Source organism: Sorex fumeus, unplaced genomic scaffold (assembly GCF_029834395.1).
Source record: "Sorex fumeus unplaced genomic scaffold, SorFum_2.1 ptg000073l, whole genome shotgun sequence".
Classification (NCBI taxonomy): domain Eukaryota; kingdom Metazoa; phylum Chordata; class Mammalia; order Eulipotyphla; family Soricidae; genus Sorex; species Sorex fumeus.
In genome coordinates, this window is record NW_026606130.1 from 17,460,022 (window position 1) to 17,486,663 (window position 26,642).

At 40.9% G+C, this 26,642-nt stretch overlaps 1 pseudogene; it reads left to right on the forward strand.

The window, feature by feature from the left end:
- Positions 1 to 834: 834 nt before the first annotated feature.
- LOC130038133 (spermatogenesis-associated protein 24-like) lies at positions 835 to 26,215 on the forward strand (annotated as a pseudogene).
- Positions 26,216 to 26,642: the final 427 nt, after the last annotated feature.

Below are 26,642 nucleotides of genomic sequence, written 5' to 3' on the forward strand. Positions count from 1 at the left end.
CAAGGCTTAGTGAGTAAAGACACTAGCCCAGATATCCCAACACATACAAATGAGATAAATAACCTCTCTGATAAGGAATTTAGAATACCATTGTTGAGGATGCATAAGGAGCTCAAGAAAGCAATGGAACACACTGCCAACAAAGCACAAGAGAATATGAAAGCTAAAATGAGGAAAATATAAATTAAAATACAAGCAGAAATGACACATCTGAAAATCCTGATAGGTGTGAAAAACTCGCTGTAAGTCCTCAAGAGCAGAGTAACAGCTACTGAAGACAGAATCTGTGAGCTCCAAGGTGAGGTGCACAGAATCTCCTGACAACTTGCGAAGATGGAAAACAGCCTCAAAATAAACCAATAGCTGACAAGAGATTACCAGGATGAGTTCAGAAGGAACAACATAAGAGTCATTGGGGGCTCCAGAAGGCTACAAAGAATCACTATCACTGTCACTATCATCCCGTTGATAATCAATTTGCTCGAACGAGAGCCAGTAACGTCTCCATTTGTCCCTGTCACGTGCTAGTGTAGCCTAATGACACATTGGGGCTCTTTCAGGGTCAGGGGAATGAGGACCATTATTGTTACTTTTTGGCATATCGAGTACGCCATGGGTAGCTTGCCAGGCTCTGCCGTGCGGGCGGGTTACTCTTGGCAGCTTGATGGGTTCTCCAAGAGGGATGGAGTCTTTTGGGGCAACCTCTAATCACTTTTACAGGTGTTCCCAGTCAGGCATATATGCGGGCAAGATTCTCTCGGTAGCCTGCTGGGTTCTCTGGGAGCGAGAACTAGACAATAACAGACATTTCCAACGATCTGGCAGGGGCGAAAGATGGTGACGCCCCTTGGGTGGTCGAAGGGGGCTCGGGTTCGGTATGTCTCACCTTCGATCAACTGCGGGACGTGATTAAGTCTCAGGAGGAACTGATGCCCCAGCTGAGGAACGTGATGGTTCTTCAGGATGAAAATTATGTCAGTAAAGAAGAGTTCCAGGCAATAGAGAAGAAGCTGGTGGAAGAGAAAGCTGCTCATGCCAAGACCAAAGTTCTCCTGACCAAGGAAGAGGAGAAGCTGCAGTTTGCCCTTGGACAGGTAGAGGTGCTATCTAAACAGCTGAAGAGAGAGATGCTGGCCTTTGAAAAAGCGCTTTCAAACGTTAAGAGCAAAGCCCTGCAGGAATCTAGCAAGAAGGACCAGCTCATCATTAAGTGCAATGAGATTGAGTCTCACATAAAGCAAGAAGATATACTAAATGGCAAAGAGAATGAAATTAAGGAGTTGAAAGCAAGTTATCTATCAGTCAGCAGAAACAGATCTTCAGGAATCACATGTCTGACTGCCAGATCCAGAAGCAGCAGGAGAACTACATGGCCCAGGTGCTGGAGCTCTGCTCACGGCGAGAGGGAAACTCAACCTGACCCCCTCCAAGGGGCCCCGGTGAGGACATCCAGGCACGGGGATAGGAGACTCTGCATTGTTCTCTTCCAGGAGCTTGGTTTTTATAGTCTCCAGATCTTGGCCGTTGATAGGTTACATGGCAGTTGGTGGGTGTAACTGTCTAGCTACTGGAAGATGGGGGATCTGGGTGGAGGAGGCCCAGTCCCGAACTGAGCAGGCTTGGAGATCTCAGCCCTGGGTCCCGCACACCTGAATTCATCTTTCAGTTCCTTCATACGTGAGGTTCATCCTAGCCTGTGGAGAGTGGTCTCAGCATGGCTGTGGCTGGGTCCCAGAGGTCTTCAGATGCCAGGGCTCTGCTCCGGGCGGAGAGGGAAACTCAACCCGCCCCCCTCCAAGAGGCCCCAGTGAGTACAGCCAGGCACAGGGTCAGGAGACTCTGCTTTGTTCTCCGCTACAAAGAAAATCATGATAAATAGGCAACTGTCAAAGCCATCATTACTGAAAATTCCCAGAGCTAAAGTGCATTTGCACCCAGATCCAGAAAGTCTGAAGGGTACCAACTAAAGGAAATCCAAATAAAAATACACCAAAACATATTGTAATCAGAATGACAAAAACAATAGATAGAGACAGAACATTGAAAGCATCAAACAAGTAAATAACTTACAAAGGAACATCCTTAAAATTTACAGCAGACTTATCAGAAGAAAATCTCTGGGCCCCCAAACGGTAGTAGAATATAGGGGAAAAAACAATGAAATTAATGCCTCACCAAGAGTATTTTACCCAGCCAGATTCTCATTCAGATTTGAAAGACCAATTCACAGCTTCACAGATAAATACACAACAGGATCTTCCAGACTCAAAACGATTTACAAAAACTAAATTAGCTACTTTCAGATAAGTTAAACCCCACAAACACACCAACTTCTGCAGAAAGATGGCACAAAACTCAACAACAATAATTTCTCTCAATCTCAATGGATTAGATACACCAGTTAAGATACAGAGTGGTGGAATGAATTCAAAAATTGAACCCAACACTCTAATACCTTTAAGAAATATATTTGAACATTGAAAACAAACACAGATTCCAAGTCAAAGGCTTGGAAACAATCATTTCATCAAACAAGCCCCTTGAAAAGGCTGGAGAGAGTTTTTGGAAAACAATATTAAAATGCCTCAAAAAATGAGAAATTAAGCTTCCATATGACCCATTAATACCATTTCTGGGAATGCATCATGGGGGTACAAAAAACACAGTAGAAATAGCATCTGCATTTGTATGTTCATTGCAGCATTGTTCACAATAGCCAGAATCTGGAAACAACCAACGTGCCTGAGAATAGATGACTGGCTAAAAAAAACTTTGGTACATCTACACAATGGAATATTATGCTGAGAATATTATGCTGAGTAAAATGAGACAGAAAGAGAGGGACAGACATAGAATGATTTCACTCATTTGTGGAATATAAAATAATATAGTATGAGACTAACATCCATGGACAGTAGAGGCAAAGGCGAGGAGGATTGCTCCACGGTTTGGAATCTTGATTCATGTGCTGGGGAAGAAGACAGTTGTGATAGAGAAGGGATCACTAAATCAATGATACTTGGGGAGATTTCTTGGCATGTGAGGTGTGTTCTGAAAGTAGACAAAGGACCAAACATGATAGATACTCAGTATTTGTTTTATTTTCTTTTTGGGTCACTCCAGGAGATACTCAGGGGTTACTCCTGGCTCTGAACTCAGGAATAACTCCTGGCGGTGCTCAGGGGGCCATATGTGATGCTGGGAATCAAACCTGGGTTGGCCGTGTGCAAGGCAAATGCCCTACCCGCTGCGCTATCACTCCAGTCCCATCTCTCAGTATTTGTATTGCCAACAATTATGCCACCAAAGTAGAGAGAGAGAGAGTAAAAAGGAAAGTGCCTTCCATAGAGTCGGGGACTGTGGTGGGAGTGGGAGCGAAGGATATTGGAGACAATGGTAGTGGAAATGTACACTGGTGGAGTGATGGGTATTCGAACAGTGTATGACTGAAACTCAATCATGAAAGCTTTGTAACTGTATCTCACGGTGATTCAATAAAAATTTTCAAAAATTAGAGGATGAGCAGTTAAATTTGTTTGTGGTTAAATATAAAAAAGACTGGACACTACATACTAGTATCAAACATCATAGACTTCAGACTGAAGAAGGTTATAAAAGACATTGAAGGCCATTTCTTAATGATCAAGGGATCTGTACATCAGGAAGAACTTGCATTTCTAAATATATATTCAACTAAAGAGTAGCCAAAAATACTTAAATCAACTGCTTGAAGAAGACATTGATAGAAACACACTAGTAGTTGGAGATTTCAACACACTTTGTTACCTCTTGATAGATCACCTCAACTAAAGCTCAGAAAGGAAATTACTTGAGGGCAGAAATGGATGAGAGAGTTAGTAGATAGAGAGCTTTTCATCTTCAAAAAGCTTAATACACATTCTTTTGCAGAACACATGGGACATTTTTCAGATAGACCTCATGCTGGGCCATAAAACATACCTCCATAAAATTAGTAGTATAAAATTGTATCAACCTCCTGAGACCATTATGCATTGAAAGTAGAAGTAAATCAGAGACAGAAATGGAAAATCAAATCAAACACCTGCACATTAACTAGTTCCCTAATTGAAGAGCCAGTGACTTAGAAAGTAAATTAAAAAGCGAATGAAAAGATTTCTGGAGACAAGTGAAAATGAGAGCACAAGCTACTGAAGCATTCCTCAGGACGGAACAATGGGCCCAGAAAAATAAGTTATTATCAGCTTAAGGTCTTGAAAAATCAAAAAAGGAGCCCAAACTGGGCAGGGAAGAAAATAGTAAAACTTAGAGCAGAAATCCATGATCTGGAATTCCTAAAAAGAATCCAGTAGATCAATGATCCAAGAGCGGGTTCTTTGCAAAAACAAGATTGATAAACCACCAGCAAAACTCGCAAGAAACAGAGAGAACCCAAACAAACTGAAAGAGAAAGCAAAGGGGGACATCACAATAGAAACTACAGAAATCCATAGGAGCATCAGAAATAGATTCCTATAACCTCCCAATACAGAACCAAGAAGTCTGGAGTACCAGATTACCTGAACATACCTATCAACTTTGAGGAAATTGAAATGTTAATCAAAAATCTTCCCCAATTCAAAATCCCAGGCACAGATGGATTTACCAGTGAAATTTTTCAATCCTCTCAATCCACCAATCTGGAATATATTCCTATATTCTTGTATTCTTTTCTATTTTTTGCTATAGTGACATCATTATCAATGTATAAATCTTTCACACCTTTTATTCCTAGGTATTTGATATTTTGGGACACTATTTTAAATGGAGTTGACTATTTGATTTTTTCACTTCTAGTGCCTATAGAAATGTAGCATATTTGGGATGTTATTTTGTAGACTGCTAGCTTGTTGTATTGGATTATTGTTTCTAAGAGTTTTTGAGTGGTGTCCAAAGGTCTTCTATGTATGCTATCATGTCATTTGCAAATAGTGATAGCTTGACTTATTTTACCGTTTAGATCCCCTTGATTTTCTGTTTTGCCTGATTACAAAGACTTCCAAAACTATATTCAACAGAGTGAAGAAAATAGCTATTCTTGCCTTATACCTGATATCAAAGAGAAGTTTCTCAGTTTTTCAACATTAAGTATGACATTGACTGTAGGTTTGTTATAAATGGCTTAGTAATGAGGTATTTTCTTTTATTCTTATTTTGTTGAAGGTTTTTAATAATACAGCAATACTTAATCTTATGAAAATCTTATTCTTCATCTATTAATATTGTATTATGATTTTTCTATCTTTCGTTTCTATGATAGTGTATTACATGAATTGATTTGCATATAATGGACTATCTTTACATCCCTAGAGTGATTGCTTCTTGAATTTGACACATGATAATTTTGATATATTGTAATATTCAGTTTGCTGAGTTTCTATTGAGTATCTCTGCTTCTGCATTCATTAAGGATATTGGTCTGTAATTTTTGTTTTTAATGATACGTCTTTCGCTCTTAGAATTAAGTTAATGTTAACTTCATGGAAGCTATTAGGAAAATTTTTTATTTAATCAGTGGTTTGGAAGAGCTTGAAGAATATGAGCAGTAAGTCTTTTGAAGATTTAATACAACTCACAAGTTAACCATCTGGGCCAGTATTTTATTTGGCGGGAAACCATATTGTCTCAATTTTTTTACTCGTGATTAGCCCGTTCAGGTTTTCAACTTTCTCCATCTGAATTTTGGAAGGTTGTATGATTTAAAACATTTATCCATTTCTGTTCTCCAGTTTAGTGGCATAATAAACTCAATATTTTTTAAATTACCCTCTTTCACGTCTAATTTTATTTATTTGGGTTCTATTTTCTTATTCATGGTTCTAACATTTTATCAATATTGTTTATTATTTTAAAAAGCCAGCTTCATGTTTCATCAACCCTTTGTATTCTTTTCTTGATCTGTCTTGATCTCTGCTCTGATTTTTATTTTTTCCTTCTTCCTAATTACTTTGGGATTCATTTGCTCTTTTTCTAATTTCTCAAATTATAATACTGGATAATTGATTTGAGTTATATTTTCTTTCCAAATGTAAGCTTATACTGCGGGTGTATGTCCCTTTTAGTATAGTTTCATAGGTTCTGAGAGTTTGTGTCTTCATTTCCATTTGTCTCAAGTACTCATTTTATTTATTCTTTGATTTCCTCTTTGATTCAGTTGTTACTTAATAAGTATTTTAGTCTTCAAATGTTAGATTTTTCTCCAACTTTCTTTTTGTGATTAATTTCTACATTCTTGGCTTTGTGGTCTGAAAAGGTAAGAAATATTGATATAATTTCTATTTTCATGACATTATGAAAACTTGAATTTTGTCCCAGCATGTGATCTATCCTAGAGAATACTTCATATGCAACAGAAAAGAATGTGTTGAGTAAGTATCCTGTATATATTAATCCCAGTTATTAGAATTCCTCATTTAAGGATCATGTTTCTTTCCTTCTTTCCTTCTTGATTTTCTTTTCTCTTTTTTTTTCTTTCTTTATTTTTGTCTTGGAGAAGGCCACATCAGGCCATCCTCAGAGCTTACTCCTGTCTCTGTACTCAGAATCACTCCTAGTGTGCTTGGGAGACCATATGTGGTGCCAGAGATAGAATGCAGGCCGACCATGTGCAACCCACTTGTTCTATCTCTCCAGCCCCCGGTTCTAGTTCTGTATGGTTGGTAAGCCCAAGGATGAGAGTTGGATATTGAAATCTCCATTATTATTGTATGACACTTATTTATCTCTTTAAATCTATTAGCAGTTGCTTTGTAAATTTTGACTTCATTCGGTGCACATGTTGTGAATTTAATTCTCTTTATCATACTGTGTAAACTCAGTCAGAAAGGGGCATATATAGAGTATCTCTCATATGTGGGACTTACATATACATAGGAAATTGAAACTGGCAGTTGTAAAAGGTCCAAAGGCAACATAATCGGAGAACTGATCATGTAATTGAGTTGTGAGGGGGGTGAGAGAAAGGGGTGTGAGAAACAGAGATGGATACACTGGGATAGGTGTGGTGTTAGAATCACGTTCATGAGAAACCATTATTTTTATTTCATTTTTATTTTTATTCACATTAATTTGTTACATTTAATATTTTAATATTCAAGCACCAATTTCACCACCATTGCATCTTCCCACCACCATAATAGTGTGTAAAGAATCTTGTCTTTCATCGTTGAGCCATTAAGCCCTTGTATAAGAGTTTACAAACATGAATGTTAAACCCAAACAAATGTGAGCTACTCTTGGTAAATCGGTGGGGGAGAGTATGAGAGGTTGCGTGGCAGCATTTGCTCCAGGAATTCTGAAATTGGAATATGATTATGGAGCAAATTCACTCATGCGTATGGCCTATGCTGCTCTCTTTCAGGAGCTTTATTTCTGAGTCTATGGATCTTGGCGATTGATGAGATTATATGGCGCCAAGGGAAGTTTGTGTGCGTGACTGCCAAACTACTGGTTAACTTGGGAGTTGGGGAGAGGAAGCCGATTCCTGCTCTAAGCAAGCTTAAAGATTTCAGTCATGGGTCCCAAATAACTGGGGGAAACAATTGCTAATGGTATTGTAAACAAAATAAAATAAATGTTTAAAAATTGGGGATGGGGCTTGGGCAGAGAGATTGCACAGTGGGTATGGCACTTGCCTTGCCTGTGTCTTACATGAATTTAATCTCCAGCATCCCATATGGTCCCCTGAGCACCACCAGGAGTGATCCCTGAGTTTAGAACCAGGAATAACCCTAAGCATCACCATTTTTGGCCCTCCAAAAACAAAACACAAAATATTAAATTAAAATACCTATAATAAAAATGGTTTGGAGCAATAGCACAGAGGGTAGGGCATTTCTCTTGCATGCGGCCGACCCGGGTTCGATTCCTCTGCCCCTCTCGGAGAGTCCAGCAAGCTACTGAGAGTATCTAGCCAGCACGGCAAAGCCTGGCAAGCTCCCAGTGATGTTTTTGATATACCAAAAACAGTAACAACCAATCTCACAATTTGCCGTGAGACGTTACTGGTGCCTACTCGAGCAAAATCAATGAACAACAGGAGGACAGTGCTATAATAAAAAATGGGCTGGAGCGATAGCACAGCTGGTAGGGTGTTTGCCTTGCATGCGGCCAACAGGGCCAACCTGAGTTTGATTCCACCCCCTCTCGGAGATCCCAGCAAGTTTACGAGAGTGTCTCGCCCACACAGCAAAGCGTAGCAAGCTACTCCTGACGTATTCAATATGCCAAACACAGTAAAAAGTCTCACAATGTTACTGGGCCTACTTGAGCAAATCTATGAACAACAGGATGACAGTGACAGTGAATAAAAAATGACTGGAGCATTAGCACAACGGGTAGGGCTTGTGCCTTGCATGCGGCCAACCCAGGTTCGACTTCTCTGTCCCTCTCGGAGAGCCTGGAAAGCTATCGAGAGTATCCCACCCGCATGGCAGAGCCTGGCAAGCTCCCCGTGGTGTATTTGATATGCCAAAAATAGTAACAACAAGTCTCACAATGGAGACATTACTGGTGTCCGCTTGAGCAAATCAATGAACAACAGGACAGTGCTACAGTGAAGTGTTATAATAAAAATAAATTAAATTGGAGAATTTAAAAAAATGATTCAATCCTGTTGATATACTGATCCCTTAACAGGTACATAGTGCACACCCCCATCTTTCATATTCTTTTCTTTTGATTTGTTTTTATTGGAGGGGGTTCAATGCCCATCTGGGCTCAGAGCACACTCCTGACTCTTTGCTCTGGATTCACTCCCAGCGAGCTCCTGGGAACCACATGAAAGACAAGCTTCCTCCCTACCCACTGTACTATCATTCCAGCCCCTCTCTTAATTTTCTTTTGTATTCAATTTGGTCTGATGCAAGTAGGCCATCATTGCTTTTTTCTAAGTCAATTATGTCCTGTGTGATTATTCTCCACCCTTTCTTCAGACCTTATGCTAATTGTGAGAGTTCAAATGTGTCTCTGTAAGAAACATACTCTTGGGATTTGTTTGACCATTGTTTTTTTAAATGAGATAATTCAGTATCCCTAAGAGAACTAATTTAAATTCTACAAACTTTCTCAGCTTCTGTTAGATTAAGAATATCTTTATTTTTAAAATTTGAATGATAATCTTTCAAGGTAGAGGGTTCTTGGAGGTACTTTTTTCCCATTTAGTACTTTGAATATATTATTTCATTCTCTTCTTGTTTGTACAGTATTAAAGAGGTCTACTGCAAATATTTTCCCCCTACATATATCAGATTTTGCTTTCTTTTTTATTGCTGCTTTAAGGTCTCTGTCTTTTGGTTATTGCTATTTGATCACAATGGGTGATTTGTTCTGTTTGGGTTTATATAGTATAACATAGAACTCATGGCTGCTTCTCTCGGAAGGGAGCATAAAATGAGGCCCCCATAACCATGCAACTGGACTCTGCTCGAGGCTATTTTCACTCAGGGTGCTCCAGAGGGGGGCATGTGAGAGGCCTCCCCACGCCAAGGGACCCAGCCCCGGTAGCCTATCTCCACTAACCAACTGCTGCCATGTTCCAGGCTGCTTTCCACATGCTCGGACCAAGCCTCACATATGAGAGAACATATTTCTGGATCATGCGACCAATTTTGTGGCTGCGCGACACATAACACTCCCTACTCATTTTCCATAATTACCACACCATATTTGATGGGGTTCAGACAGTAGGCAATAAATGATAGAGAGAAATATATGTATCGACTGGAGCTATAGCACAGAGGGCAGGGCATTTGCCTTGCATGCAGCTGACCCAGGTTCGATTCCTCCGTTTCTCTCGGAGAGCCCGGCAAGCTACCCTCACAGAGTGTTCGCCCTCACAGCAGAGCCTGGCAAGCTATCCATGGTGTATTCGATATGCCAAAAACAGAAACAATAATGGGTTTCATTCCCCTGACCCTGAAAGAGGCTCCAATAAAAAAAAAGCCTCCAATATGGTAATGTTGGGAAAGATGAGTAAGGAGGGACTGCCACCCAGGGCTGGCCACCGCTTTTCCCTACAGATGTGTGTGTCTGTCTGTGAGCCCCCTCCCCTCCCAGCCCTGCGCCCTCCAAGGCTAGCTACTGAGACCTGGCCCTGGGGGCACCTGCCCTGACTTCTGCCACTAGGGCCAACCCAACTAGCTGCCACTCTTCACTACAGGTCCCTGGGCTGAGGACTAGCATCCTGACTGGCTGGGGGTGTGGCCTCCACTGTCAGGGGCGTGGCCTCCTCAAAAGTGGACATGGACTTACATTCCCCCTTCCTATCACTTTCGACTCACATCCCAACCTTTATCACCTAATTCTGTGGAAAATATCCTGGTCTCATCAAACACAATACAACAATAATCCGCTGGCCTGCTCAAATTCCACAAAAAGACCAGTGTACACAAGAAGCTCTGTAAGCCAAATATAAAAGACCACATCTCTCAATGCTGACTAGATGCCTATCATAAATCACAAAATAATGTCTGAGAGGAAGAATGTATTCTAGCAGGGGAGAAGGGTGACCACCATTGACCGAGCTCATTCAGAATCCTTTCCTGCTATAAAAGGGAACAGTGCTAGTGAGCTTGAAGGTTTTACCTTTATACAATCACAACAACACGGAGAAAAAGAACCAATCTCCACTACGAGGAGAGGACGAAGAAAAGAGTCCTGAATCCTCAGCAGGGGTTACCCACAAATAAGATCTCTCCAATGAAGAATTCCGAGATGAAATGCTGAGGATGTCAAGGAACTCAAAGAAAAAAATGGAGCAGACATCCATAAAATTAAAGGAAGAAATGAAAGAAACATTGGAACAGATAAGCAAGAAAATACAGGAAGAAATGAGAGCAGAAATAAAATAGCTACAAAAAGAAGTGTCACAAATAAAGGATTTGGTAGATGAAATCAAAAACTCAGTGGGTGCCCTCAACAGTAGAATGACTATAGCCAAAGACAGAATTAGAGAGCTTGAAGATGAGCAGCAGAAATCGTACATTCAAAAACAATGGGGAAAGACCTCAAAATAGCTCTAAGGCAAATCAGTGACTTAGGGGATGACTCCAAGAGGAACAAAATTAAAATCATTGGAATACAAAAAGGATAGGGAGGCAACCCAAATGAAAAAGCCACAGTTAAGGAAGCCATTGCTGAAAAGTTCCTAGAGTTAGAGAATGCAGGCATCTAGATTCAAGGAGCCAGAAGGGTGCCAGCTAAAAGAGACCCTAATAAAAACACTCCAAGGTATATCATAGACATAATGGTTGATGCTGTGGATAAAGACACAATACTGCAAGCAGCAAGGTTAAAGAAGGAAATCACATAAAAAGGTGCACACCTTATATTTACAGAGACCTATCAGAGGAAACCTTCCAAGCCGAAGACAGTGGTGAGATATAGTAAAAAAAAAGTCAATGGGTCTGCCGTCCCCTCTTCACTCCTCACACAGCGCTCATCTCATCTCATCTCAAACCCAGGTCAGCCTAGCCCCTGGTGTGTGGCCCCGGGACTTCCATCTCTCCCTTCGGGACCTCAGGCGTCCCGGCAGACGCCTGGAGAAACGCAGCTGTGAGCGTCTGCCGTCCCCTCTTCACTCCTCACGCGGCGCTCATCTCCTCTCATCTCAAACCCAGGTCAGCCTAGCCCCTGGTGTGTGGCCCCGGGACTTCCATCTCTCCCTTCCTCATCTCAAACCCAGTTTTCCGTAGAGGTGTGGCCTCTTCAGAAGTGGGCGTGGCTTCTGAGTGGGTGTGGCCTGTTTTCCATCCATAAGGGGCCACAGGTTGTTTACCCTTTCTAAGGAACCTAGTTCCCAAGGAATTTAATCCGCAATCTACTCAGCAATATGAAGAAACAAAGGAAATGCCCACCATAATGGAGGACAACAAAAACAATCCAAAACATTCTGTCGATACAGCTCACCTAAGGGACCTCTCTGACACAGAATTCAGATATGAAGTCATCAAGTTGTTCAATCAACTCAATGAAATGGTCAGACAGACAGCCAGTAATACCACAGAAAAAATCGACAAATTACGCGAAGAAATGAGAGCAGAAATGTCACGATTAAAAGACTCCGGAGATGAAATGAGAAACTCAGTTTCTTCTCTTAAAAATAGATTGACCGCAGCTGAAGAGAGAATCAGTGACCTGGAAGATCAGCTGCGCCAAGCCAACACGCAACAACAAACAGTGGCAAGGGACCTCAAAATAGCTTTTCAGAGAATCAGAGTCCTAGCAGATGATTCCAAGAGGAACAACATTGGAATCATGGGACTACCTGAAGCTCAGGGAAACAATCCCAACGAAAAAAACACCGTCAAACAAATCATTGCTGAAAAATTCCCAGAGCTCCGCAATGCAGCCATTCAGGTTCAAGAAGCCCGAAGGGTGCCAGCTAAAAGAGACCCCAACAGAAACACTCCAAGGCATATCATAGTTAGAATGATTGATGCTGCCGATAGAGACACAATACTGCAAGCAGCAAGGGCAAAGAAGGAAATCACATACAAAGGAGCACCCCTTAGATTCACAGCAGACCTATCAGAGGAATCCCTGCAAGCCTGAAGGCAGTGGCAAGATATAGTCAAAAAATCACTGAAATGAATGCTTCACCAAGAATACTCTATCCGGCTAAACTCTCTCTCAAAATCGAAGGAACAGTACACTATTTTCTAGATAAACAGCAGCTCAGGAACTTCATAGACTCAAAACCAAACCTAAAGCAAGGCCTAATGGGGCTACTATAAGAAAGGACAAACCCTACAACCACAACACACCCTACAGAAAATGACACAAAACCCCATAACCATACTCTCTCTCAATGTCAATGGTCTAAATTCACCATTTAAGAGACACAGAGTGGCAAAATGGATACAGAGACAGAACCCAACATTCTGCTGCCTACAAGAAACTCATCTCAACAGCCAGAACAAACACAGACTCAAAGTCAAAGGATGGAAAACAATCCTGCAAGCAAACAGCTCCTTCAAAAAAGCTGGGGTGGCCATACTAGTATCCCACAACATTAATTTCACATTGAAAAAGATTAGAAGGGACAGTGGAGGCTATTTTATCTACATCAAGGGATACATACAGCAGGAAGAAATCACACTCTTAAATGTATACGCATCTAATGAGGGAACAGCTAAATATCTAAAACAACTGCTAACAGATTTTAAGGAGGACATCGCTACCAACACAATAGTACTTGGAGACTTCAACATCGCCTTATCAACTCTGGATAGATCAACAAGAACAAAACCCAGCAAGGAATTATTGGCTTTGAAAGAAGAAATAGAAGAGAAAAGGCTTATAGATCTATACAGGGCTTTACACCCCCAAAAGAAAGAATACACATTCTTCTCCAGTGCGCACGGAACATTTTCCAAAATAGACCATGTCCTAGGACACAAACCATACCTCAACAGAATCAGGAAGATAGAAAGAGTATCAGCCATCTTTTCAGACCATGATGCACTGAGGATAGAAGTGAGTCACACAATGACACTGAGAACAAAATCAAACACCTGGAAATTAAACAACTCGATGCTGAACAATTAGTGGGTCAAGAACGAAGTCAAGGACGAAATCAAAAGATACCTGGAAACAAATGAGAATGAAGACACAAACTACCAGAACTTATGGGATGCAGCGAAAGCTGTATTAAGGGGAAAATTTATAGCTCTGCAAGCATATCTTAGGACTGTAGAAACGATGCACATAAACAACTTGACCTCACAGCTCAAGACCTTAGAAAAGGATCAACAGAAAGAGCCTAAATCGGGCAGAAGGAAAGAGATCATAAAACTTAGAGCAGAAATCAACGACATGGAAAACAAAGAAACAATCCGAAAGACCAATAAAACCAAGAGCTGGTTCTTCGAGAAAATAAATAAGATAGATAAACCACTAGCAACACTCACAAAGAAACAGGGAGAGAGAGCCTTAATAAATCGAATCAGAAATAAGAATGGGGATATCACAACAGAAACTAAAGAAATTCAAGAGATCATCAGAGACTACTTTGAAAGTCTGTATGCCACAAAACAAGAGAACCTAGAAGAAATGGATAAATTCCTGGATTCCTATCATCTCCCAAAGCTGAAGCAAGAAGATATAGAGTACCTGAATAGACCTATTCACATCAAGGAAATTGAAACTGTAATCAAAAGTCTTCCCAAAAACAAAAGCCCAGGTCCAGATGGATTTACTAGCGAATTTTTCCAAACATTTAAAGAGGACCTATTGCCAGTTCTTCTCAAGCTTTTCCAGGAAATTGAAAAAACGGAAACTCTCCCAAACAGTTTCTATGAAGCCCATATCTCTCTAATACCAAAAGGAAACAAAGACACCACAAGAAAAGAAAACTACAGGCCGATATCCCTAATGAACACGGATGCGAAGATTCTCAACAAAATACTAGCCAATAGAATTCAACAACTCATCAAAAAGATCATACATCATGACCAAGTAGGATTCATCCCAGGGATGCAAGGATGGTTCAACATTCGGAAATCAATCAACATAATCCATCATATCAACAAAAGAAAAGATAAAAATCATATGATCATATCAATAGATGCAGAGAAAGCATTTGACAAGATCCAGCACCCATTCATGATGAAAACCCTTGCCAAAATGGGGATAGAGGGGACTTTCCTCAATATAGTTAAAGCCATCTACCACAAACCTACAGCAAACATCATCCTCAATGGGGAAAAACTGAGACCCTTCCCCCTAAGGTCAGGGACGAGACAAGGATGCCCACTCTCTCCACTGCTGTTCAATATAGTACTGGAAGTACTTGCAATAGTGATTAGGCAAGAAAAAGATATTAAGGGAATCCAGATAGGGAAAGAAGAAATTAAGCTCTCACTATTCGCAGATGACATGATACTATACTTAGAGAACCCTAAAACCTCTACCAAGAAACTCCTAGAAACAATAGGCTTGTATAGTAAAGTGGCAGACTATAAAATCAATACCCAAAAATCCATGGCTTTCCTATATGCAAATAGTGAAAGAGAAGAAAGTGACATCAAGAAAACAATTCCATTCACAATTGTGCCCCAAAAAATCAAGTACCTAGGAATCGCCTTAACTAAGGAAATAAAGGATCTGTACAAAGAAAACTACAAAATGCTACTTCGGGAAATAAAAAAGAGGACACGAGGAAATGGAAAAATATCCCCTGTTCATGGATGGGGAGAATCAACATTGTCAAAATGGCAATACTTCCCAAGGCACTGTACAAATTCAATGCAATCCCTATAAGGATACCCACGGCATTCTTCAAAGAAATGGAGCAAACAGTCCTGAAATTTACATGGAACAATAAGCCCCTACGAATAGCTAAAGCAATTCTTGGGAAAAAGAAAATGGGAGGAATCAACCTACCTAACTTCAAGCTCTACTACAAAGCAGTAATAATCAAAACAGCATGGTACTGGAACAAAGACAGAGTTGCAGACCAATGGAACAGAGTTGAATATACTGACATCTCCTCCCAAACATATAATCATCTAATCTTCGATAAGGGGGCAAGACAAGTGAAATGGAGCAGGGAAAGCCTCTTTAATAAATTGTGCTGGCAAAACTGGACGGCTACATGCAAAAAAGTGGGCTCAGATCTCTGCCTAACGCCATGCACAAAAGTAAGATCGAAATGGATTTATGACCTCAACATCAGACCGGAATCCATAATGTTTACTGAAGACAAAGTTGGCAAAACTCTCCACGATATTGAAGTTAGTGGTATCTTCAAAGATGTCACGCCACTGGCCGAGCAAGTAAAAACAGAGATAGACAAATGGGACTATCTTAAACTAAGAAGCTTCTGCACCTCAAAAGAAACAGTGACCAAAATACAAAGACAGCCTACAGAATGGGAAAGAGTACTCACCAAATACACATCCGACAAGGGGTTGATATCAAGGATATACAAGTTACTGGTTAAACTACACAAGAAGAAATCACCCAACCCCATCAAAAAGTGGGGCGAGGAAATGAACAGAAACTTTCGCAAAGAAGAAATCCGAATGGCAAAAAGGCACATGAGAAAATGCTCTACATCACTAATCATCAGAGAGATGCAGATCAAAACAACAATGAGATATCATTTCACACCACAGAGACTGGCCCACATCCACAAAACAAAAGCAATAGGTGCTGGCGCGGATGTGGCGAGAAAGGGACCCTCCTTCACTGCTGGTGGGAATGCAGGCTGGTCCAACCCTTTTGGAAAACAGTATGGACGATTCTCAAAAAATTAGAATTTGATCTCCCATTTGACCCAGCTATAGCACTCCTGGGAATATATCCCAGAGAGGCAAAAAGGTATAGTCGAAGTGACATCTGCAGTTGTTTGTTCATTGTGGCACTCTTTACAATAGCCAGAATCTGGAAAAAACCTGAGTGCCTGAGAACAGATGACTGGTTGAAGAGGCTTTGGTACATTTACACAATGGAGTACTATGTAGCTGTTAGAAAAGATGAAGTTATGAAATTTACATAAAAGTGGTACTACATGGAAAGTATCATGTTAAGCGAAATGAGTCAGAAAATGCGGGATAGACACAGAAAGATTGCATTCATCTGGGGAACATAAAGCAACAAAACGGGAGACTAACACCCAGGAATGGCTCAGATTAGTACCAGGAATTTTGCTCCATGACTTGAAGGCCAGCCACATGTGCTAGGTGAAAAGGAAGCTCAGATAGAGAAGAGAGCACCAAATAAAGGGTGTTGTGAAGACCCTCCCAGGGTGGGAGAGACATGCTAAAAGTAGTCTATAGACCAAACATGATTGCCACTCAATGCCTCTCTGGCAAAACACAGTACCCAAAAGAAGAGAGAGAGAACAAGGGGGAATGCCCTGCCACAGTGGCAGGGTGGGACGGGGGTGGGGGATGGGGGCTGGGAGGGATGCTAGGACCCGTGGTGGGGGAGGATGGGCACTGGTTGAGTGATGGGTACTTGATCATTGTATAACTGAAACCCAAGCACAAAAATTTTTAAGTCTATAAAAAAAAACAAACACAGTAACAAATGTAACAGTGGAGACATTACTGATTCTACTTGAGCAAATTGATGAACAATGAGAGGACAGTGACATCTGTTCTAACAGCTTCATGGTATTCCATTGTGTAGATGTACAAAAAGTTTCTTGGACCAGTCATCTGTTCTTGGGCACTTGTTTATTTTTTTCCCCCAGATTCTAGCTATTGTAAATAGTGTTGCAATAAACATACAAGTACAGATGCATTTCTACTTTACTTTGTTGCATCTCCCATATATATTCCCAGAAGTGTTATTGTTGGGTCATATGGGAGCTGAATTTCTAGTTTTTGGAAGAATGTTCATATTGTATTCCAAAAAAGGCTGGACCAGTCGGCATTCCCACTTATAATGAATGAGCATCCCTTTCTCAGATGCTCTTTCACTATTGGTGGGGATGCCCACCAAAAAGCCCAAAAGTAGGGAGAGTATGGGGATTATTGTCTGCCATGGAGGCAGGGGAGGGTGGGAGAGGGGTGGTATACCGGGGATATTGGTGTTGGGGAATGTGCATTGGTGGAGGGATGGATGTTTCATCATTGTGTGATTGTAACCCCAAAATAAAATCTTGTAACTATAAAAAAGTCAATGAAATGAATGCCTCACCAAGAATATTTTATCTAGATAAACTCTCACTCAAACGTGATGGAATGGTACACCATTTTATATAGATAAACAACAGCTCAGGAATTTCATAGACTCAAAACCAAATCTAAAAGGACTAAAGGGGCTCCTGTAAGACAAGAAGGAAAACACCTATAAGCAAAACAAACCCCTACAGAAAATGGTACAAAACTCAATGACAAGTATCTCTTTCAATGTCAATGGTATAAATGCACCAATCAAGATACACAGAGTGGCAAAATGGATCCATAAACTGAAACCAACATTCTGCTACCTACAAGAAACCCATCTGAACAGTCAGAGCAAACACAGACTAAAAGTTAAAGGTTGTAAAATAGTCCTGCAAGCAAACAACTCCCTCAAAAAAGCTTGGGTGTCCATTTTAGTACATGATAACATAGATTTCAGGTTGAAAAAGATTAGAAGGGACAGGGAAGGCCATTTTTTGTTAATCAAGGGCTATGTACAATAGGAAGAATCACACTCTTAAATGTATACTCACCTAATGAGGCACCAGTTAAATACTGAAAACAACTGCTAACAGATTTTAAGGAGGACATTGCTAGTAATACAATAGTAGTCACAGACACCAACACCGCCTTATCACCTCTGGATACATCAACAAGAACAAAACTCAGCAAGGAAACACTGGCTTTGAAGGAAGAAATAGAAGAGAGAGAGTGCTAATAGCCCTATACAGGGCTTTACACCCTAAAAAGAAAGAATACACATTCTTTTCCAGTGCACATGAAACATTTTCCAAAATAGACTACGTGCTGGGTCACAAAACATACCTCAATAGAATCAGTAAGATAGAAATTATATCAACTATCTTTTCAGACAAAGATGTGCTGAAGATAGAACATAATCACACACAGACACGGAGAACCCAATCAAACACCTGGAAATTAAACAACTTAATGTTGAACAATGAGTGGGTCAGAAAGGAAGTCAAGGAAAAAATCAAAAGATACCTGGAAACAAATGAGAATGAAGACACGATCTACCAGAACCTATGGGATGCATCTAAAGCCTTGTACTTTTTCAAGCATTCATCAGGAAGGAAGAAAGGGCCTACATAGATAACTTGACTTCACAGCTCAAGATCTTAGAAAAAGACCAACAAAAGGAACCCAAAATTGTTCGAAGGAAAGAAATAATAAAACTTAGAGCAGAAATTAATGACATGGAAACCCAAAAAACAATCCAAAAGGTCAATGAAACCAAGAGCTGGTTCTTAGATAAAATAAAAAAGATTGATCTACCACTAGCAAGACTCACAAAGAAAGAGAGAGAGAACCCTAATAAACCGAATCAGAAATGAAAAAGTGGACATCACAACAGAAATCAATGAAATTCAAAAGATCATGAGAGACGACTTTGAGAGTCTGTACTCACGTAACAAGAGAACCTAGAAGGAATGGATAAGTTTCTGGATTCCCATAATCTCTAAGATTGAACCAAGAAGACTTAGAATACCTGAATAGACCCATTAATATCAAGGAAATTGAAACTGTAATCAAAAGTCTTCCCCCAAACAAAAGCCCAGGCCCAGATGGATTCACTAGCGAACTCTTCCAAACATTTAAAGAGGACCTGTTGCAAGTTCCCCCTCAAACTCTTACAGGAAATTGAAAATACAGGAACTCTCCCAGTTTCTATGAGGCACATATCTCCCTAATACCAAAAGCAAACAAAGACACCACTAACAAAGAAAACTATAGGCCAACATCCCTGATATATACGGATGCATAGATCCTCAACCAAATATTAGCAAGAACTCATTACAAAGATCATACACCATGACCAAGTGGGATTCATCCCTGGGATGCAAGGGTGGTTTAACATTTGGAAATCAACATAATCCATAATATCTACAAAAGCAAAGATAAAAGCCATATGATTATATCAATAGATGCAGAGAAAGCATTTGACAAGATCCAACACCCGTTTATGATGAAACCTCACACCATAATGGGTATAGAAGGAATTTTCCTCAATATAGTGAAAGCCATCTACCACAACCCTATTGGCAAGTATTATCCTTAATTAGGAAAAACCAAGGGCCTTCCCTCTAAGATATGGGACAAGACAAGGATGCCCACTCTCACAACTTCTATTCAAAATAGTACTGGAAGTACTTGCAACAGCAGTTAGGCAAGAAAAAGATATTATGGGCATACAGATAGGAAAGGAAGAATCAAGCTCTTAGTATCCGCAGATGTTATACTATATCTAGAGATTCCTAAAGTCTCTACCAAGGAACTGCTAGAAAAATAGACTTGTACAGTAAAGTTGCAGGCTATAAAATCAATACCACAAAATCCACGGCCTTCCTATAGGCAAATAATGAGACAGAGGAAAGTGATATGAGAAAAAGCAATCCCGTTCACAATTGTACCCACAAAATTCAAGGACCTCGGAATCAGCCTAACTAAGGAGGTAAAGTACCTCTACAAAGAAAACTACAAAACCCTACTTTACGAAATTAAAGAGGACATGAGGAAATGGAAATATATCCTCCGCTCATGAATAGGAAGAAACATTATCAAAATGGGAGTACTCCACAACACACTATCCAGTTTTAATGCAATCCCTATAAGGATACCCATGAAATTCTTCAAAGAATCGGATCAAGCACTCCTGAGATTCATATGGAAGCACAAACGCCCCAAATAGCTAAAGCAATTCTTGGGAAAAAGACGATGGGAGATATCACCTTCCCCAACCTCAAACTCTACTACAAAGTGGTAAAAATTAAAGAGGCATGGTACTGAAACAAAGGCAGAGCCCTAGACCAATTGAACAGGTTGGAATATTCGTACACACAACCCTAATTATATGAATATCTAATCAATGATAAGTGAGCAAGAAATGTGAAATGGAGCAAGGAAAGCCTCTTTAACAAATGGTACTGGCATAACTGGACAACCACATGCAAAAAAAATGGGCCTAGACCTCGACCTAACACCATGCACAAAAATCAGATCAAAATGGATTAAAGACCACAACATCAGACCAGAATCTATCAGGTATATTGAAGACAAGGTCGGCAAAACCCTCCATGATATTGAGGCTAACAGTATCTTCAAAGATGACACGCCACTGACCAACCAAGTGGAAACAGAGATAAACAAACGGAACTATATTAAATTAAGAAGCTTTTGCACCGCAAAAGGTACCGTGACCAAAATAGAAAGACAATCCACAGAATGGGAAATGATTTTCACCCAATAGTCATCTGATAATTGGTTGATATCAAGGATATCCAAGGCACTGGTTGAACTCTTCAAGAAGAAAACAGCCAACCCCACCAGAAAATGGGGCCATAAAATGAACAGAAATTTTCTCAAGGAATAAATACGAATGGCAAAAAGGCACATGAAAAAATGCTCTTCATCACTAATCATCAGGGAGATGCAGATCAAAACAACTATTAGATACCACCTCACACCACAAAGACTGGCACACATCCAAAAAGAGCAAAAGCAACCAGTGTTGGCATGGATGTTGGGGAAAGGTACCCTCCTACCCTGCTGGTCGGAATGCTGACTGCTTCAGCCCTTTTGGAAAATAGTATGGAAGCTTCTCAAAAAATTAGAAATTGAGCTCCTGGTATTATACCCCAGAGAGGCAAAAAAATATAGTCGAAACCTTATCTGCACTCGTATGTTCATTGCAGGACTATTTACAATAGCCAGAGTCTGGAAAAAAACTGAGTGCCCAAGAACAGATGACTGGTTAAAGAAACTTTGGTACATCTACACAATGGAATACTATGCATCTCTTAGATAAGATGAAGTCATGAACTTTGCATATAAGTGGGTCAACATGGAAAGTATCATTCTAAGTGAAATGAGTCAAAAAGAGAGAGACAGACATAGAAAGATTGCACTCATCTTTGGAATATAAAGTAACAGAATGGGAGACTAGCACTCAAGACTATTAGAGATAAGTACCAGAAGGTTCACTCCACTGCTTGGAAGCTGGCCTCACATGCTGGAGAAAAGGCAGCTCAGACAGAGAAGGGAACACCAAGTAAAGTATGGTTGGAGGACTCACTTGGGATGGGAGATGCGTGCTGAAAGAAGACCATAAATCCAACACGATGGCCATTCAATACCTCTATTAGAAACCGCAAAACCCCAAAGGAGAGAGAGAGAAAAAGGAAATTCCCTGCCACAGAGGCGGGTCTGGGGATGAGTCCGGGGGTGGGGGGAAGGTGAGAGGAATACTGCGATTATTGGTGGTGGAGAATGGGCACTGGTGGAGGGATGGGTACTCGAGCATTGTATGACTGAAACACAAGCACGAAAGTTTGTAAGTCCATTTTACAAACTTTTATTAGTGAATTACTTCACGGTGATTCACTAATAAAATATTTTTTTAAAAAATCTCAGGTCTGGGAAGGGAGCACCAAATAAAGAGTGTTGGGAGGATCCTCCCAGGATGGGAGAAGCATGCTGAAAGTAGACTATAGACCAAACATGATTGCCACTCAATGCCTCTCTTGCAAACCACAGGACCCAAAAGGAGAGAGAGAACAAAAGGGAATGCCCTGCCACAGAGGCAGGGTGGGATATGGGGACGGGGGTTGGGAGGGATGCTGGGACCCGTGGTGGTGGAGGATGAGCACTGGTGGAGGGATGGGTACTTGATCATTGTATAATTGAAACCCAAGCACAAAAATTTGTAAGTCTATAACTGTACCTCATGGTGTTTCACTAACAAAAAGAAAAGAAAAGAAAAGAAAAGAGAAGAAAAGAAAAGAAAAGAAAAGAAAAGAAAAGAAAAGAAAAGAAAAGAAAAATCTCAGGGCTGGGACGAATGGAGATGTTACTGGCACCCACTCGAGTAAATCGATAAACAACAGGATTACAGTGAACAGTGATACAATGAGCATAAGTTTGTTCTTTCTTCTCCACTCTTTCTCCTCGGAAGCAAGGATCTTAGGTTTATTGAGTTACACACGTTACTATGCTCCCAATGCACTCCCATTTCTCTGTGTGTATCTTTAACTTCTTTGTGTTCTGCTTCCCCTATCTGCTAATAACTTATATCCCGAAATCAAACTCTGTTACTTGTAAGGTCATCCTTCTCAGGATTCTATATTTGTATTTGTAGGTGAAATATTGCTTTTCTCTTTCCCTATTGATTTGCTCAAGCGGGCCCAGTGACGTCTCCATTGGAGACTTTGTTGTTACTGTGTTTGGCATATCGAATACATCACAGATAACTTGCCAGGCTCTGCTGTGTGGGCGAGGCACTTTCCCTATGTCCTTTACATAGTTTACTTTAGAGCAATGACTTTTTTGTAAAGACACAGGAAGACAGTTAATGCTATGCATTTTTAACTTGAGAGTTAATTGACTACGAATAATATTTACTCCTGGGCATCTGTCATATTTGCTTAACTTAAGCCTCAGTTGCCCTTAGTTCCTAGCATCCCAAAAGCAGGGTCCCAACGAAGGGACTTGGATGGACCCAGGGAAAGTTGTGAGTTACACTGGCATCGAAAAGGGACAGGACAAGCATTATAAAACTTCCAAGTTAAGAGCACAGTCATGGACAAATTTTGTCATGACGCAAGAGAAGTGACTGTACCCTGCTGGGCTTAGGAAGGACTAGTCTGAACTGAGGACTGTAGTCTGGGATTTATGTTGTGGTGTTCCCAGGAGAACCACCCTATATACTTAATATATCTCTTACTGTGTCCATACAAGATGACTAGAAAGATTAAGAATTAGAATTGAGAGGACTGTTTAAATAGATATGAACCTAGGAAAGGAGAAATACACCCCTACATGGTATTTTGCCTTTAGCTGGATCTCCTAGGATGATCTTTGTCTTAAAAGAGCTTCCCTTGGAAGGAAGGGCTCTATGTATGTTGATTGTGCTATCTGACCTGTGTGTAACTGCTACCTCCAACCTTCGAGGTTGGGCTCCTGACTAAGGCTGTGAGATGGGGTGCAGGAGAGTTGGGAATAGGGGACTAAGTGAGAATAGCATGGGGAACGTAAGAGATGGAATGAGTGGCAATGTGAGACTTGAATGAATCTGAGATTGGAATAGGTGGGCAGGGAGAATGGAATAAACAGTGGGATGGAGATTGAAGTAAATGGCCACTGATCACCAACCAGCTTGGTGGCTCTGTTCTCTCTCCCTCTATGCATTCATTGTGGACTGCCAGCAAGAGTTGGGAAACAGTTTGATGTTGGTGGGCCCCAACGGTAGCTTTATGTGAGGTGGGGAGGAGAAAGATGGTCACTTTCTCCCCATCTACCTCTGCCACCTGGGATCTAGGGTTACTGGATTCTTGTCTAGCCTTTCCTTGCAGAAAAGAATTTCAGGAGTAGAAGAGCAGTGAAGTAAAACAATTTTATTTGGAGGTTTTTGAAGGGAAGGAGAAAGGGAAAGTGGGAGAGAGTGGAGAATAGTGTGCTCAAGAGAGAACCAGGGCTTCTCCAAGGGCAGAGAAAGTCCCTACACACATCTAGCATTAAACATGAAAGCATGAGAGTACACATCTCAAGAGGGGAGATGTGGTTTCCACATGTGCTCAGACACGTGGACACAAGCAACACATGGGCTGGGGCAGCATACGCGTGTCCTTCTTTTGTTCAAGGTGGCTTTTATAGTGTTTTTCCAAATTGCCCCCACGTGGGGCTTCTACCTAGATAAAAGTCCATTGCTAGGGTTTTTGCTAAGTTGGTAGAATTGGGTGTGGCCTTTGAAACTCCTTTTCTTGATCTTTGTTCCTGCTGGATCTTCTTTCAGAGGATGTGTCCCGCCTTCTCTGGTCTGGGATCTCTGAGGGTTAATCAGATTAAAGGAAGGAATTGAGGGTTCTCAGCAATTTCCTTCAGGCCCTTTCTATAGGGAGGGGTCCAGTCTCCTCAGGGTCTGTTGCTGGAGAAGGTTTTATCAGGTCTTGCTTTCTATATCCACAAGGTGAGACATTTTTAGGATTGGTGGCTTTATTCCTGCCAGATATTCATTGACATCATGTAGGGGGGTGGGCTTCCCTAACCTACCTGCCTGCATCAATCTCATGGCCACCGAATACATGTGGCAAGAGCCTACACACATTTTGTAAACGTACACAGGTTTACATTTATTGGTATTCTTTGGAGATCTTGGATCAGTGCTCTAATTTCTCTCTTCATATTTCTCACACCCAGTGCTGCTCAGGACTCATACCTGGTTCTGCACTAAGTATCACTTCTGACAGGATATGGGGAATATATGCAGTTCAGTTCAGCTGTGTGTAAGGCAAGTTGCCTTACCTGATTTACTGTTTTCTCTGGCTCACTTCTATATTCTTTAGCTCCTTTTCAAAAATTTTAATTAGTTAATTTCTGTCCTCAGGTTCTTAATAGGTTTATTGATTAACATAAATTTAATTAAATTTTGTAATTTTTCTTTATAAATTTATGGTTTTTTAAAAAATAAATTTCATTTAAAAGTTTTTCTTTAGGCAGACTAAAAAGTTCAGATGTAGTTGAGAATTTTCCTCTTCTTTTTTCACCCTCTGTTCACATGGTGAATTCCTTCTTTTCTGCATTTTTCCCTGGTGCTCCATTGTTTATGGGTAGACCTCTAATCCCAAACCCTGGGTTTTGCTTAGTAACGAGTATGGTTAATCTTAGTTCCTGCTGTTCTGGGTGGTATCCATCGAAGAGTAGAGCTGCTTTCAGCTTTGAGGTGGGAACTGGGGCTAGTTGGGCCTGGCACACCTACCTCTGGAATTGCTGCTATTCTGAACAGTTATCAGAACAGGGGATTTTGTGTTGTACATGGGGCACACTGGGTTTGGGGCGTCTGGTGTACTCACTTCCAAGACTGCTATGGATATCCTGGGAAGTTGTTAGCAAGAGGCGGGGAATCTGTGATGGGTGTGGAGTGTGCTTGACTCGGTTGGGGGACACTCATCACCAAGGGGCAGCTGCTGCTGTCCTAGGAAATTTTTAGCCCAATGGGCAGGTCTCCATGGTGGACATGGGAATACTAAAGCTGGAGGCACTCTCCATCTCTGGGATGACTGCTGTTGCTATCATGTATGTGAAGGGTGTAGCTCTGCAATGGGTTCATGGCACACTTGGTCCAGGGACATTCACTATCCCATGGCAACAGCTCCTAACTATTAAAAGGTCATTGGTTTTAGGAGGAAGGGCTTTGCAATGGATGAAGGTATGTTGGGGCTAAGGCATTTACCAACCCTAGGGTATCTGCTCCAATTGAGTGGTCATTAGAATACTTTTCTTTCTTTTTTTGGGTCACACCTTGTGATGCACAGGGGTTACTCCTGGCTCTGCAGTCAGGAATTATCCCTGGCTGTGCTCATGGGACTATGTGGGATGCTGGGAATCGAACCTGGGTCGGCCGCGTGCAAGGCAAATGCCCTACCTGCTGTGCTATCGCTCCAGCTCCAGCATACTTCTTTTTTTGATAATGTTATTTGTTTTTCTTTTAGGTCAATGATTTATTCCATTTTTTGGGCTTCTTCAATTCTGCTGATGATACTTACTAGTATGTTCTATAGCTCCATTAACTATATTTGTGAATTATTTAATTTTACCATAAATCTTTCTTTAAGTTTATTGACTATCTCTTTCCATATTTCCACAGTTCAGTAAATATTTGGTGAATTATGTCTCTGAAATCAATCATGAGCAATGTTCAAAGATCTGATGTACTTATATGGATTTCTGTTCCATGTAACTGAGACTGCTTAATTAAAATTAAAATGTCTTTCATACCCCTGGTGCTTTGTGAGAGCAACAGCTAATGGCTTCGACCCACACTGTCAGAGGTAACAAAGTCAGCCTGCACTCACCTATGGATCCCTGGACCCTTCTCTAAGTCAATCACATACTTTGTACTGGGAGTAGGGGATAGCGGAGGGGGAGGCAAATGTACTTACTATGAATCCTTGCCTCCAAACTCTCCCAGCCACT